Below are 12,260 nucleotides of genomic sequence, written 5' to 3' on the forward strand. Positions count from 1 at the left end.
ACAATCAACAACAAACTTACTGGATATATGCAAAAATTAGACATGACTCAATTCGAAATACTTTTAAGAATATCTCTAATACTTTTGTTCCTGAATTCCCAGATGTTATCCTTAAGACATGGATGGAAGATATTGACTATGCAATCGGAGATAGAGCTAAAGAAGACAAGGAGAATGAGTCAGAAAAATAAAATGGGGGATTATTGTCTTGCTATTTATTTAATTATTTTTATGTCTTTAGGAATTTATTTCTTTCGTAATTAGGATTTAATTTGTACAGAATAAAACATAACAAGCATGAATAAACTTAAAACTTCTTTAGAAAGAAAAAGAATAAGCGATGTGATAATGGGAATGAACAAATCTAGGATTGGGTCATTAGGAAAGACTTGGTATTTAAGCAATCTTAATGACTCACCTCTCTTTCTTTACAACCCTACCTGGTGTTCAGTTTTCATTCATTACTTTATTCTTGCAATAAAGACATTGTTTCTTTTTAAAGGGGGGTAAGGCAAATAAATTGATCAAATTTTTAAATTTTTCAAGTATGTTTCAATCATTTCTTTCATAAGTATGTTTTAATAAATGAATGTTTAGGGACATTTTTTTTTTGTTAATGAGATAGTTTGTATGCAAGTATGAATGATGATTCTATCTAAGTGAACGTATGTTTTCATGAAGAATGGAATGCTTGTATGATCTTAGTCTTAGTAATGTTTGCCATGTAAACTTAGTTTCTCTTGAGATTAGACATGCATGAAGGTTTATATCTTTAGAATTGACTTAGTAACTTTCTTGAGGTGAAATCCTAGGAGACATAAAAATCTAAAATGATATAGGGACTATTTCTTTGGATCATTTGAGCCTTTTCGAGCTAAACTTATGATATTAGACCCTTGAAATTGTAATTTTGAGCTTAAAGGCCTGTTTATTGCAATGAATCTACATTATAAGCCACATTACCATCTTCTTCAGTTATCCTAATTTTGTGCACCCATCTTAACTAAAGTTGTCTTGGTAATCAACATTTAAGGAAAATTTCAAAAAGATGTATGTGTTCATGCTTAAAAAATAAGAGACGGGGAAAGAGCGAAGAAAAGTTTGCTCAGTCTCTAAAAAGAAAAATGTATGCGCATGAGTTCAAAATAAGTTCGGGGGTGTTCCAAAGGTTCACTTAAAGAAAAAGGCTATATTTCGAGAAATCCAAGACAAAGTTAAAGGCTAAGATTTTGAAACCAAAATTTCTCATCTCTTTAAATCTCTACCTTTAACCGAGCCCTATTACAACCTTATAAAAAACCTATTGATTTGATGATTATGACACCTACATTAGTGGAGAGGAAGTGATAAGTTCAACATATGAAGATCATAAATAAGCCTTATGATTGTTTGCTTGATTGATATGAAATTATGTTGAATGAAGAATGTTATCTGTGGCTATGACATACATAAAAACTATGATTCATGTTGGCATATATTGAAACTTAGTATAAAATTCTAAAAATGTTTGCATATGAATTACTTGTTAATAAAGGAGATCTATGAACATGCAGTTATTAAAGCATGATTATGGGACAAAGATTGATGCTGCTTACACAGTTAACAATTTTGCCTTAGCAAGACCTTTTGCTGTGCATAACATTACTCGGGACAAGTAATGGTTTAAGTTTGGGGGTGTGTAAACTGGAAAATATATAGGATTTTTCCTATACAATTTATCACCTTTTTACTTAAATTCGTTGTTAAAACTAAGTAATTGTTTAATAAATTAATGAAATATGTGAAAATATGAAATTATGAAATTAGGACATAGAAATTATTAAAATGTGATTTTATGCTTTATTATATAGTTTTCATGCATAAAATGGCTTATTTTATATTTATTTGAACATGTTATATTTTTAAGACATAAATGGGCCATGCATGATTAAATTAAATAATAAAATATAAAACTATATTTAATAATTCATTTTAAAATATTTCATTAATAATTTTGGGTTTAATTATTTATTTATTTTATTCTTTGGTCCTTTAATTTATTGATTTATTTTGGACAGGTCTGATAGCTTTGTTGGATCGCAAAAACCGTCCAAATTGAAGACCAAGTCAACCCAATTTTGGCTACACATGGTTGTCCACATAAACCACATTTTAGTTTAATTACACAAGGTCCTTGCAATGTTGAAGAAATTAGAGATTTGCCTGAAGACTTACATTTGACCGAGTCTCAATCTTGAGTTGTTATGGCATTTAAATTACTTTAAAATCAAGCAAAATTTAACTCAAAATCAACTAATCATGGCCGGCCACTCATTGAAGCAGCTTGAAGAGACTAAACCTTTCTATTTTTAGCAAACTACACTCCTCTCTTCACTTATAAATAAGACCTCATTTCACCATTCCTTGTAACAACCCGATTTTGGGCCTAGTCGGAACAGTGGTTTCAGGACCACGAATTCGACGCAGTGAAACTTGTTTTTATTACATTTTTAAGGTCTATAGTTTTACGGAATGATTTCGTGAAAATTTCGTTCGGAAATTGTGATGTTTGAGCACTCAATTTAGCAACAAGGACTAAATTATAAAGAGTGCAAAAGTTGTCTAATTGTTATGAAATTTTAAATTGAAGGTCCTTAGGTGGTAATTAGACCATTTGTTATGTTAGTGGACAAAAATAGACATGAGGTAAGAGAAATTTAATGTTTTAAGTTAGGAGCATTTTGGTCATTTGGCTAATAAATGAATTAAAAATCAAATTAAAAGCCAATTTTTGCTCATCTTCTACCCTTGGACGAAAATTTCAAAGGGGAACCATAGCTAGGTTTTTTCATCTTCCAAGCTCGACTGTAAGTCCGTTCTAGCCTCATTTTTAATGATTTTTATGTTTTTGAGATCCTTGTAACCTAATCTAGCTATTTTAAGCATTAATTTGAAAGAAAATTGAAGTCTAAAATTTTACCCATGAAGAATATTTGTGTATTTTGATGTCTAATGGTAGATTATGCAAGTTTAATGTTAGATAAACAACTTTTGCTAGGTGATTTTTGATGAAAATGTCAAAAGGACCTATTTGTAAAAAGATTTCAAAATGTGTATAAAAGTGTGATTAAATGGAAAATGTGGGATGTTATAAGCATGAAAGAGTTTCGACTAGGCTTGGGTCTTGATGAAATTGAATATATTTCATTTTACGAGCCTAGGGACTAAAATGTAAATATGTTAAAGTTTAGGGGAAAAATGTAATTTTTCCATAATGCAAGTTTTGGACTGAGTTGATTAATGTGATTAATAAATTAGTTAAATTTTCTATTATAGATCAAGAGAAACGAGGTTCAGACCTAGATCGGGGGAAATATAAAGTATTTGACGATTAGGTCCATTTCCTACTATTTTTGTACCGAGGTAAGTTCTTATGTAAATAATGCATTGTTATAATTATGTTTTAAATTCTTTACTATTGTATGAATTATGATTGACCATTGAGCATGTTCGAAATATTTACGACTAGGGTGAAATCCCGGTTGAACTTTAGGAATAGATAGGATACAAATGTCATGACATTAGGGTTACTAAGACTACGTGTAAGACCATATCTGGGATATGGCATCATATGAGATTTCGTGTAAGACCATATCTGTTATATAGAGTCAACATGAGATTTCAGTAAGACCATAGCTGGGCTATTGGCATCGATATAAGATTACATGTAAGACCATATCTAGGATGTGGCATAGGTATGGTACCGAGTGTATGGGATTCCCGAGTATCCTTTAGTATTCTAAGTGGTTAAACGGGAAATTTGACGAGTATGTCAAAGATGAATTGTGTGTAAATCCAATTCGAGATGGTTCAGGTATGTACGCAAAACTCATACATAATGAGCTCGATATGTGATGATTATGATTGTGAGCTCTTAATAATATTTATGCCAATTATCATCATGTTAATTGTATGTGTGTTTATGATGCCTATTATTTGCATGGGAACTTACTAAGCTTTAAAGTTGCCTATTATTTGCATGGGAACTTACTAAGCTTTAAAGTTTACTCCCTTTTTCTTTTCCCTTGTCTTATAGTGTCTCTAAGCTAGCTCGGATTTGGGGATCGTTGAAGGCTCCATCACACTATCAATTGATTATTTTGGGTACCAATGAATTTGACATTTTGAGTTATGGCATGTATAAGGACTTGGTCATTTTGGTTTGTGTCATAATTGATTTGCCAAATGTATTGTCTTATGTTGGTTGATAGTTCATTTTGTAAATGGCCATTGAAATTGGGTAATATTGATTTAAGTATATATGCATATAATGATGTTTTCATGGATGTGGAAATTTGCATGGTTTAAGTTAATTAGTCTGTGATAGACGGTAGCATGTGAATGATGTGTGAATGTCTTGTTTTTGTCTGAATTGGTTGGATGTATATACTTGGAATGGTGCTATGTTTTGTTGTGTAGGTTGTGCTTGGAAGGGTGACAATATGGCTTGGAAGATAGCCTTGTTTTTGTCCACACGTGTAGACACACGGGCGTGTGTCTAGGCCGTGTGTGACACACGGCTTGCCCTATAGGCATGTATTCTGGCTGTGTGTCCCCTGCACCTTAATTGTTGCAAAACAGAATGCTCAGTATTGAGCACACGGGTAGAGACACAGGCGTATGTCTCAGCCATGTGGATGACATGGCCTCAGGCACGGGCGTGTGCCCTAGGCGTGTGAAGTCTGCACCTATTTTATGAAAAATTATGAAAATTAAATCGACCACACGGCTTAAGCACACAGGCGTGTGCCTTGGCCGTGTGACTTTCATTTGTTCATAGATGACAAACAGAGAGTTACACGGGTTAGGGACACGAGCGTGTGTGACCACACTACCTGCCCACACAGGCGTGTCCCAAGCCACACGGGTGTGTGGCTCTTAAAACATGAAAAATTTTTTAAGTGTTGAGAAATTTTCCAAAGTTCTTGGTTTAGTCCTAAACCACTTCCAATGTATGTTTTGGGCTTTGTAGGCTCGTTTTAGGGACGATATGAATGTAAATGAAAATTTTTAAATTTAGATGGAAATTTACGTCTCGATTTTATATGTTTTCTTATGCTTAAGTTCGGTAATACCTCGTACCCTATTCTAGCGTCGAATATGGGTAAGGGGTGTTACATTTAGTGGTATCAGAGCTACGATTTAGTTGATTCTCGAACTAACATAGCGTGTGTAAGAGTCTAGCTATACATGCCATAAATGAATTGTGATAGTGTAATGGCTCCTAACAATTTTAAATTGTGTTTTCATATAGTAATTGGATCCGAATCGAGCTGAGGTTGATGAAATTGAAAGTAATGCGCCGACTACCACTCAAGGGACAGTGCCATTTGATAGTAGACATCCTACGGTTAGTCAAGAAGAATGGGTTAGGGAAGCCTTTCTTCACATAATTAATGAGTGGTATACGGAATTTATTCGAACAAATTCAAATGTCCAACCTCCTCTACGTCCACCTATTCCTCGACCGGTTCCCATAGCTCCACAAGGTATGGAATTTCTAAGAATGAACAAGCCTTCGGTTGATAAGATCCGAAAGCATGGGGCTGAAGATTTTAGAGCTAATGTGGATGATGATCCCGAAAGAGCTGAGTTTTGGCTCGAAAACTCCATTACTGTATTTGATGAGTTGTCCTGCACACTGGATGAGTGTTTAAAGTGTGCCATCTTACTTCTGAGGGATTCTGCATATCACTGCTGGAATGCACTGGTACCGGTGGTACCAAAAAAGAGGGTTACATGGGAATTCTTTCAAGAGGAGTTCCGAAAGAAATATATTAGTCAGCGGTTCATCGATCAGAAACATAAGAAATTTCTTGAGCTGAAACAAGGTCAAATGTTAGTAACCGAATATGAGCGAGAATTTGTCAGACTTAAAAAATATGCTCGAGAGTGTGTTTCCACTGACACTATCATGTACAAGAGATTTGATGATGGATTGAATGAGGATATTCGTGTGTTAGTTGGGATCTTAGAATTGAAAGAATTTGTAGTATTGGTCGAACGAGCTTGTAAGGCCGAAGAGTTGAATAAAGAAAAGAGGAAAGCCGATTGTGAAGCTAAAGATTCAAGGAAGAGACCGATAAGTAAGTCGTTTCCATCTCATTCAAAAAATCTAAAGAAATGTATTCCCGCTCGAATGTATCAACCGGGTATTCTCACAGAGACCGCGGGAAGCAACACTCGAGTTTTAAATCTCAAGCTACTTCAATAGCAAGTATGGGTAACGAAAAGTCTAACAGACCTGATTGTCAATATTGTGGCAGATGTCATTCTGGTGAGTGTAGAATGAATGACCGGGCTTGCTTCAAGTGTGGTTCTCAGGAGCATTTTATTTGATATTGCCTTGAAATGGCTAAGAAAGAAAATTTTCAGAGGGCGAGGCCGAGTAATACTACTAATAGGGGTAGGCCGCCGAGGAATACTGAAAATGGAGCTAGTAGTAAGGGTGTGACAAAAGATACAGCTGTGAGATCCGAAGCTCGAGCACCTGCTAGAGCCTATGCCATCCATGCTCGTGAAAAAGCGAGATATCTCCCGATGTTATCACTGGTACTTTTTCTCTCTATAATACTAATGTAGTTGCATTGATTGATCCTAGATCGATTCATTCTTATGTTTGTGTGAAATTGGTAGCTAGTAAAAGCTTGCCTATTAAGTTTACTGAATTTGTGGTTAGACTGTCAAACCCTTTAGGCAAACATGTGTTAGTTGATAGAATTTGCAAGAATTGTCCCTTGATGATTCGAGGTCACTATTTTCCGGCTGATTTAATGTTGTTGTTATTTGATGAATTCGATATTATTTTGGGTATGGATTGGTTGACACTGTATGATGCTGTGGTAAACTATAAAAGAAAGATTATTGAACTAAAATGTGAAAATGGTGAAATTCTTCAGATTGATTCAGATGAGTTGGGTGAGTTACCTGTTGTGATTTCTTTGATGCCTGCCTAAAGATATGTAAGAAAAGGGTGTGAACTGTATCTTGCTTATGTGTTGAATACAAAAGTGTCTGAATTGAAAATTGAATCAGTGCTGATAATTTGTGCATATCCGAATGTGTTCCCGGAAGAGTTGCCTGGGCTACCACCGGTTAGAGAAGTTGATTTTGGTATTGATTTAGTACCAAGGACCTCGCCGATATCTATTGCTCTGTATAGAATGGCCCCGACTTAATTGAAAGAATTAAAGGCTCAGTTGCAAGAGTTAATAGATAAAGGTTTTGAGATACCTAGTTATTCTCCATGAGGTGCTCCAGTGTTATTTGTAAAGAAGAAATACGGGTTTATGAGACTTTATATCGACTACCGTCAACTTAACAAGGTGACTATAAAGAACAAGTATCCTATATTGAGGATTGATTATTTGTTCGATCAGTTGAGAGGAGAAATGATATTCTCGAAGATTGATTTAAGATCTGGCTACAACCAATTGAGAGTTAAAGAGTCGGATGTACCGAAAACCACTTTTAGAACAACGTATGGACACTATGAATTCCTTGTTATGCCTTTTGGATTAACAAATGCACCTGCTGTCTTTATGGACTTGATGAATAGAATTTTCTGACCGTATTTGGACAAGTTTTTGGTTGTGTTTATTAACGATATCGTGATTTATTCTCAGGACGAGTCCGAGTATGCTCAGCGCTTAAGAACTATATTGTAGACTTTGAGAGATAAGCAGTTGTTTGCTAAATTCAGTAAAAGTGAGTTTTGGCTCCGAGAAGTTGGATTTTTGGGACATATTGTGTCAGGTGATGGTATTCGAGTTGATCCAAGTAAGATCTCAGCAATTGTTGATTGGAAACAGCCAAGGAACATATCCGAAGTTAGAAGCTTTTTGGACTTTGTCAGTTATTACCGACGATTTGTCAAAGGATTTTCGATGATTGCTAATCATATGACTAAGTTGTTGCAAAAAGATGTTAAGTTTGAATGGTCCAAAAAATGTCAGCAAAGTTTGAGAAGTTGAAATCATTATTGATTGAGGCGCTGGTTTTAGTACAACCTGAACCGGGAAAGGAGTTTGTGATTTATAGTGACGCATCACTAAATGGATTAGGATGTATGTTGATGTAAGTGGGCAAAGTAATAGCTTATGCCTCGAGATAGTTGAAACTGCACAAGAAGAATTATCCGACTAATGATTTGGAATTAGTCGCTATTGTGTTTGCTCTGAAAATTTGGAGACATCATTTGTACCGGGAGAAATGTCATGTCTTTTCTGATCATAAGAGTTTAAAATACTTGATGACTCAGAAATATTTAAACTTGCGGCAACGAAGATGGCTTGAGTTATTGAAAGATTATGAACTAGTCAATGATTACCACCCAAGTAAGGCAAGCATAGTCGCAGATGCATTGAGTAGAAAGTCTTTGTTTGCTTTGAAAGCGATGAATACATGGTTGACTTTGTTCGATAATGATTTGATTCTAGCCGAGTTGAGAGCTAGACTGTTGTTTCTTCAACAAATTTGTGAAGCTCAGAAATGTGATAGTGATTCACAAGCCAAAAGAGTTCATTGTGAATCGGGTAGGGATTCAGACTTTCATATCGAATCCGATGATTGTTTGATGTTCCGAGGCAGAATTTTTGTACTGAAAAATGATGAAATTATTCAAAAAATTCTTCATAAGGCATATAATGGTTGTTTATCTGGCATTCAGGAAGTACAAAAATGTATAATGATTTGAAGAAACTGTATTGGTGGTTTGGTATGAAACGAGACATTTTAGAGTTTGTTTCAAAATGTTTGATTTGTTAAAAAGTGAAAGTTGAACACCAAGTGTCTTCAGGTTTACTTCAGCCAGTGATGGTGCCCAAGTGGAAATGGGATAGGGTTATTATAGATTTCGTAACTCAGTTACCTTTAACTCTAAAAAAGAAAGATGTCGTTTGGGTCGTTGTTGATAGATTGATGAAATCGGCTCATTTTATACCTGTATGTACTGATTATTCACTTGATAAGCTAGCCGAATTTTACATTTCAGAGGTTGTCAGATTGCACGGGGTGCCTATTTCTATTATTTCAGATAGAGATCTGAGGTTTACTTGACGATTTTGGAAGAAGTAGCAAGAAGTTTTGGGTACAAAGCTAAACTTTAGTACTGCATTTCATCCACAAACCGACGGTTAGCCTAAAAGAATGGTTCAGGTACTTGAAGATATGCTCCGATGTTGTGTTCTAAAATTTGAGGGTAGTCGGGAAAAATATCTACCATTGGTGGAATTTACCTATAACAATAGTTTTCAATCGAGTATAAAGATGGTTCCTTATGAGGCATTGTATGGTCGCAAGTGCCAAACACCTTTGTATTGGACCAGGCTTAGTGAGAAGCAGATTCACGGGGTTGATTTGGTTAGAGAAACTGAAGAAAAAGTAAAGGTAATCCGTGATTGCTTGAAAGTAGCTTCAGATCGACAAAAGTCATACGTAGATTCGAAAAGAAAAGAGATTGAGTTTCAGGTTGGTGACAAAGTATTCTTGAAAGTATCTCAATGGAAGAAGATTCTGAGATTCAGCTGTAAAGGCAAGTTGAGTCCACTTTTCATTGGGCCGTATGAGGTTATCGAAAGAATAGGTCCAGTAGCATATCGGTTAGCTTTACCGACAGAGTTAGAAAGAATTTATGATGTATTTCATGTGTCGATGTTGCGACAATATCATTCTGATCCTTCACATATGATTTCTCCATCAGAGATTGAGATTCGACCGGATATGACGTATGGTAAAGAACCGATAAGATCTTAGCTTGGAAAGTTAAACAGTTGAGAAATAAAAGTATAGCCCTAATGAAAGTTTTATGGCAATGACATGGGGTTGAAGAGACTACTTGGGAACCCGAGGAGACTATGAGAAAATAGTACCCAAACCTATTTTCTGTTAAAATTTTCGAGGATGAAAATCTTTAAAGGGGGGAGAGTTGTAACATCCCGATTTTGAGCCTAACCGGAACAGTGGTTTCGGGACCACGAATCCGACGCAGTGAAACTTGTTTTTATTACATTTTTAAGGTTTATAGTTTTACGGAATGATTTCGTGAAAATTTCATTCGAAAATTGTGACGTTTGAGCACTCAATTTAGCAAAAAAGACTAAATTGTAAAGAGTGCAAAAGTTGTCTAATTGTTATGAAATTTTAAATTAAAGGTCCTTAGATGGTAATTAGACCATTTTTTAAGTTAATGGACAAAAATAGACATGAGGTAAAAGAAATTTAATGTTTTAAGTTAGGAGCATTTTGGTCATTTGGCTAATAAATGAATTAAAAATCAAATTAAAAGCCAATTTTTGCTCATCTTCTACCCTTGGACGAAAATTTCAAAGGGGAACCATAGCTAGGTTTTTTCATCTTCCAAGCTCGATTGTAAGTCCGTTCTAGCCTCATTTTTAATGATTTTTATGTTTTTGAGATCCTTGTAACCTAATCTAGCTATTTTAAGCATTAATTTGAAAGAAAATTGAAGTCTAAAATTTTACCCATGAAGAATATTTGTGTATTTTGATGTCTAATGGTAGATTATGCAAGTTTAATGTTAGATAAATAACTTTTGCTAGGTAATTTTTGATGAAAATGTCAAAAGGACCTATTTGTAAAAAGATTTCAAAATGTGTATAAAAGTGTGATTAAATGGAAAATGTGGGATGTTATAAGCATGAAAGAGTTTCGACTAGGCTTGGGTCTTGATGAAATTGAATATATTTCATTTTACGAGCCTAGGGACTAAAATGTAAATATGTTAAAGTTTAGGGGAAAAATGTAATTTTTCCATAATACAAGTTTTGGACTGAGTTGATTAATGTGATTAATAAATTAGTTAAATTTTCTATTATAGATCAAGAGAAACGAGGTTCAGACCTAGATCGGGGGAAATATAAAGTATTTGACGATTAGGTTCATTTCCTACTATTTTTGTACCGAGGTAAGTTCTTATGTAAATAATGCATTGTTATAATTATGTTTTAAATTTTTTACTATTGTATGAATTATGATTGACCATTGAGCATGTTCAAAATATTTACAACTAGGGTGAAATCCCGGTTGAACCTTAGGAATAGATAGGATACAAATGTCATGACTTAGGGTTACTAAGACTACGTGTAAGATCATATCTGGGATATGGCATCGTATGAGATTTCGTGTAAGATCATATCTGTGATGTGGCGTCGACATGAGATTTCTTATAAGACCATAGCTAGGCTATTGGTATCGATATGAGATTACATGTAAGACCATATCTAGGATATGGAATTGGTATGGTACCGAGTGTACGGGACTCCCGAGTATCCTTTTGTATTCCAAGTGGTTCAACAGGAAATTTGACGAGTATGTCAAAGATGAATTGTGTGTAAATTCAATTCGACATGATTCAGGTACGTACGTAAAACTCATATGTAATGAGCTCGATATGTGATGAAACATCGATAAGGTTATGATTGAGTAAGTTATGATTGTGAGCTCTTAATAATATTTATGCCAATTATCATCATGTTAATTGTATGTTAAATGTGTGTTTATGATGCCTATTATTTGCAGAAGAACTTACTAAGCTTTAAAGCTTATGTTTAAGTCCTAAGCCACACAGCCTGCCCACACAGGCGTATCCCAAGCCACTCGGGCGTGTGGCTCTTAAAACATGAAAAATTTTCTAAGTGTTGAGAAATTTACCAGAGTTCTCGGTTTAGTCCTGAACCACTTTCAATGTATGTTTTGAGCCTCGTAGGCTCGTTTTAGGGACAATGTGAATATAAATGAAAATTTTTAAATTTGGATGGAAATTTACATCTCCATTTTGTATGTTTGCTTATGTTTAAGTCCGGTAATACCTCGTACCCTGTTCTAGTGTCAAATACGGGTAAGGGATGTTACATTCCTAATCATCCTTCATCCTTTATTATTCTCTCTTTTCTCTCAATTCTCTTTAGCATTTTCTATTCCCCATGCCTAGCATCATCTCTTCATAAAGATTTTAACAATTAAGCATCTTAAAGAGCCCTTGGTCGGCCACCTTGGAGAGCCATCAGCAAAGGAGCAAAGCGAAGGAGCGAAGGAGCCTCATCGGTCAGAGTCTTGGGTGACAGCCACTTTGATTTGGGTTTAATCTTTCTTTTCTTTGATTTAATCTAAAAATGTTTGCTATGTGTTCTTTGTTCTTGTTACAACAATGTTAGCTTAATTTTATTTAAGCTAGGATGATTGCTTTGATTAAATAATATTTA

Source organism: Gossypium arboreum, chromosome 4, assembly GCF_025698485.1.
Source record: "Gossypium arboreum isolate Shixiya-1 chromosome 4, ASM2569848v2, whole genome shotgun sequence".
NCBI classification, from domain to species: Eukaryota; Viridiplantae; Streptophyta; class Magnoliopsida; order Malvales; family Malvaceae; genus Gossypium; species Gossypium arboreum.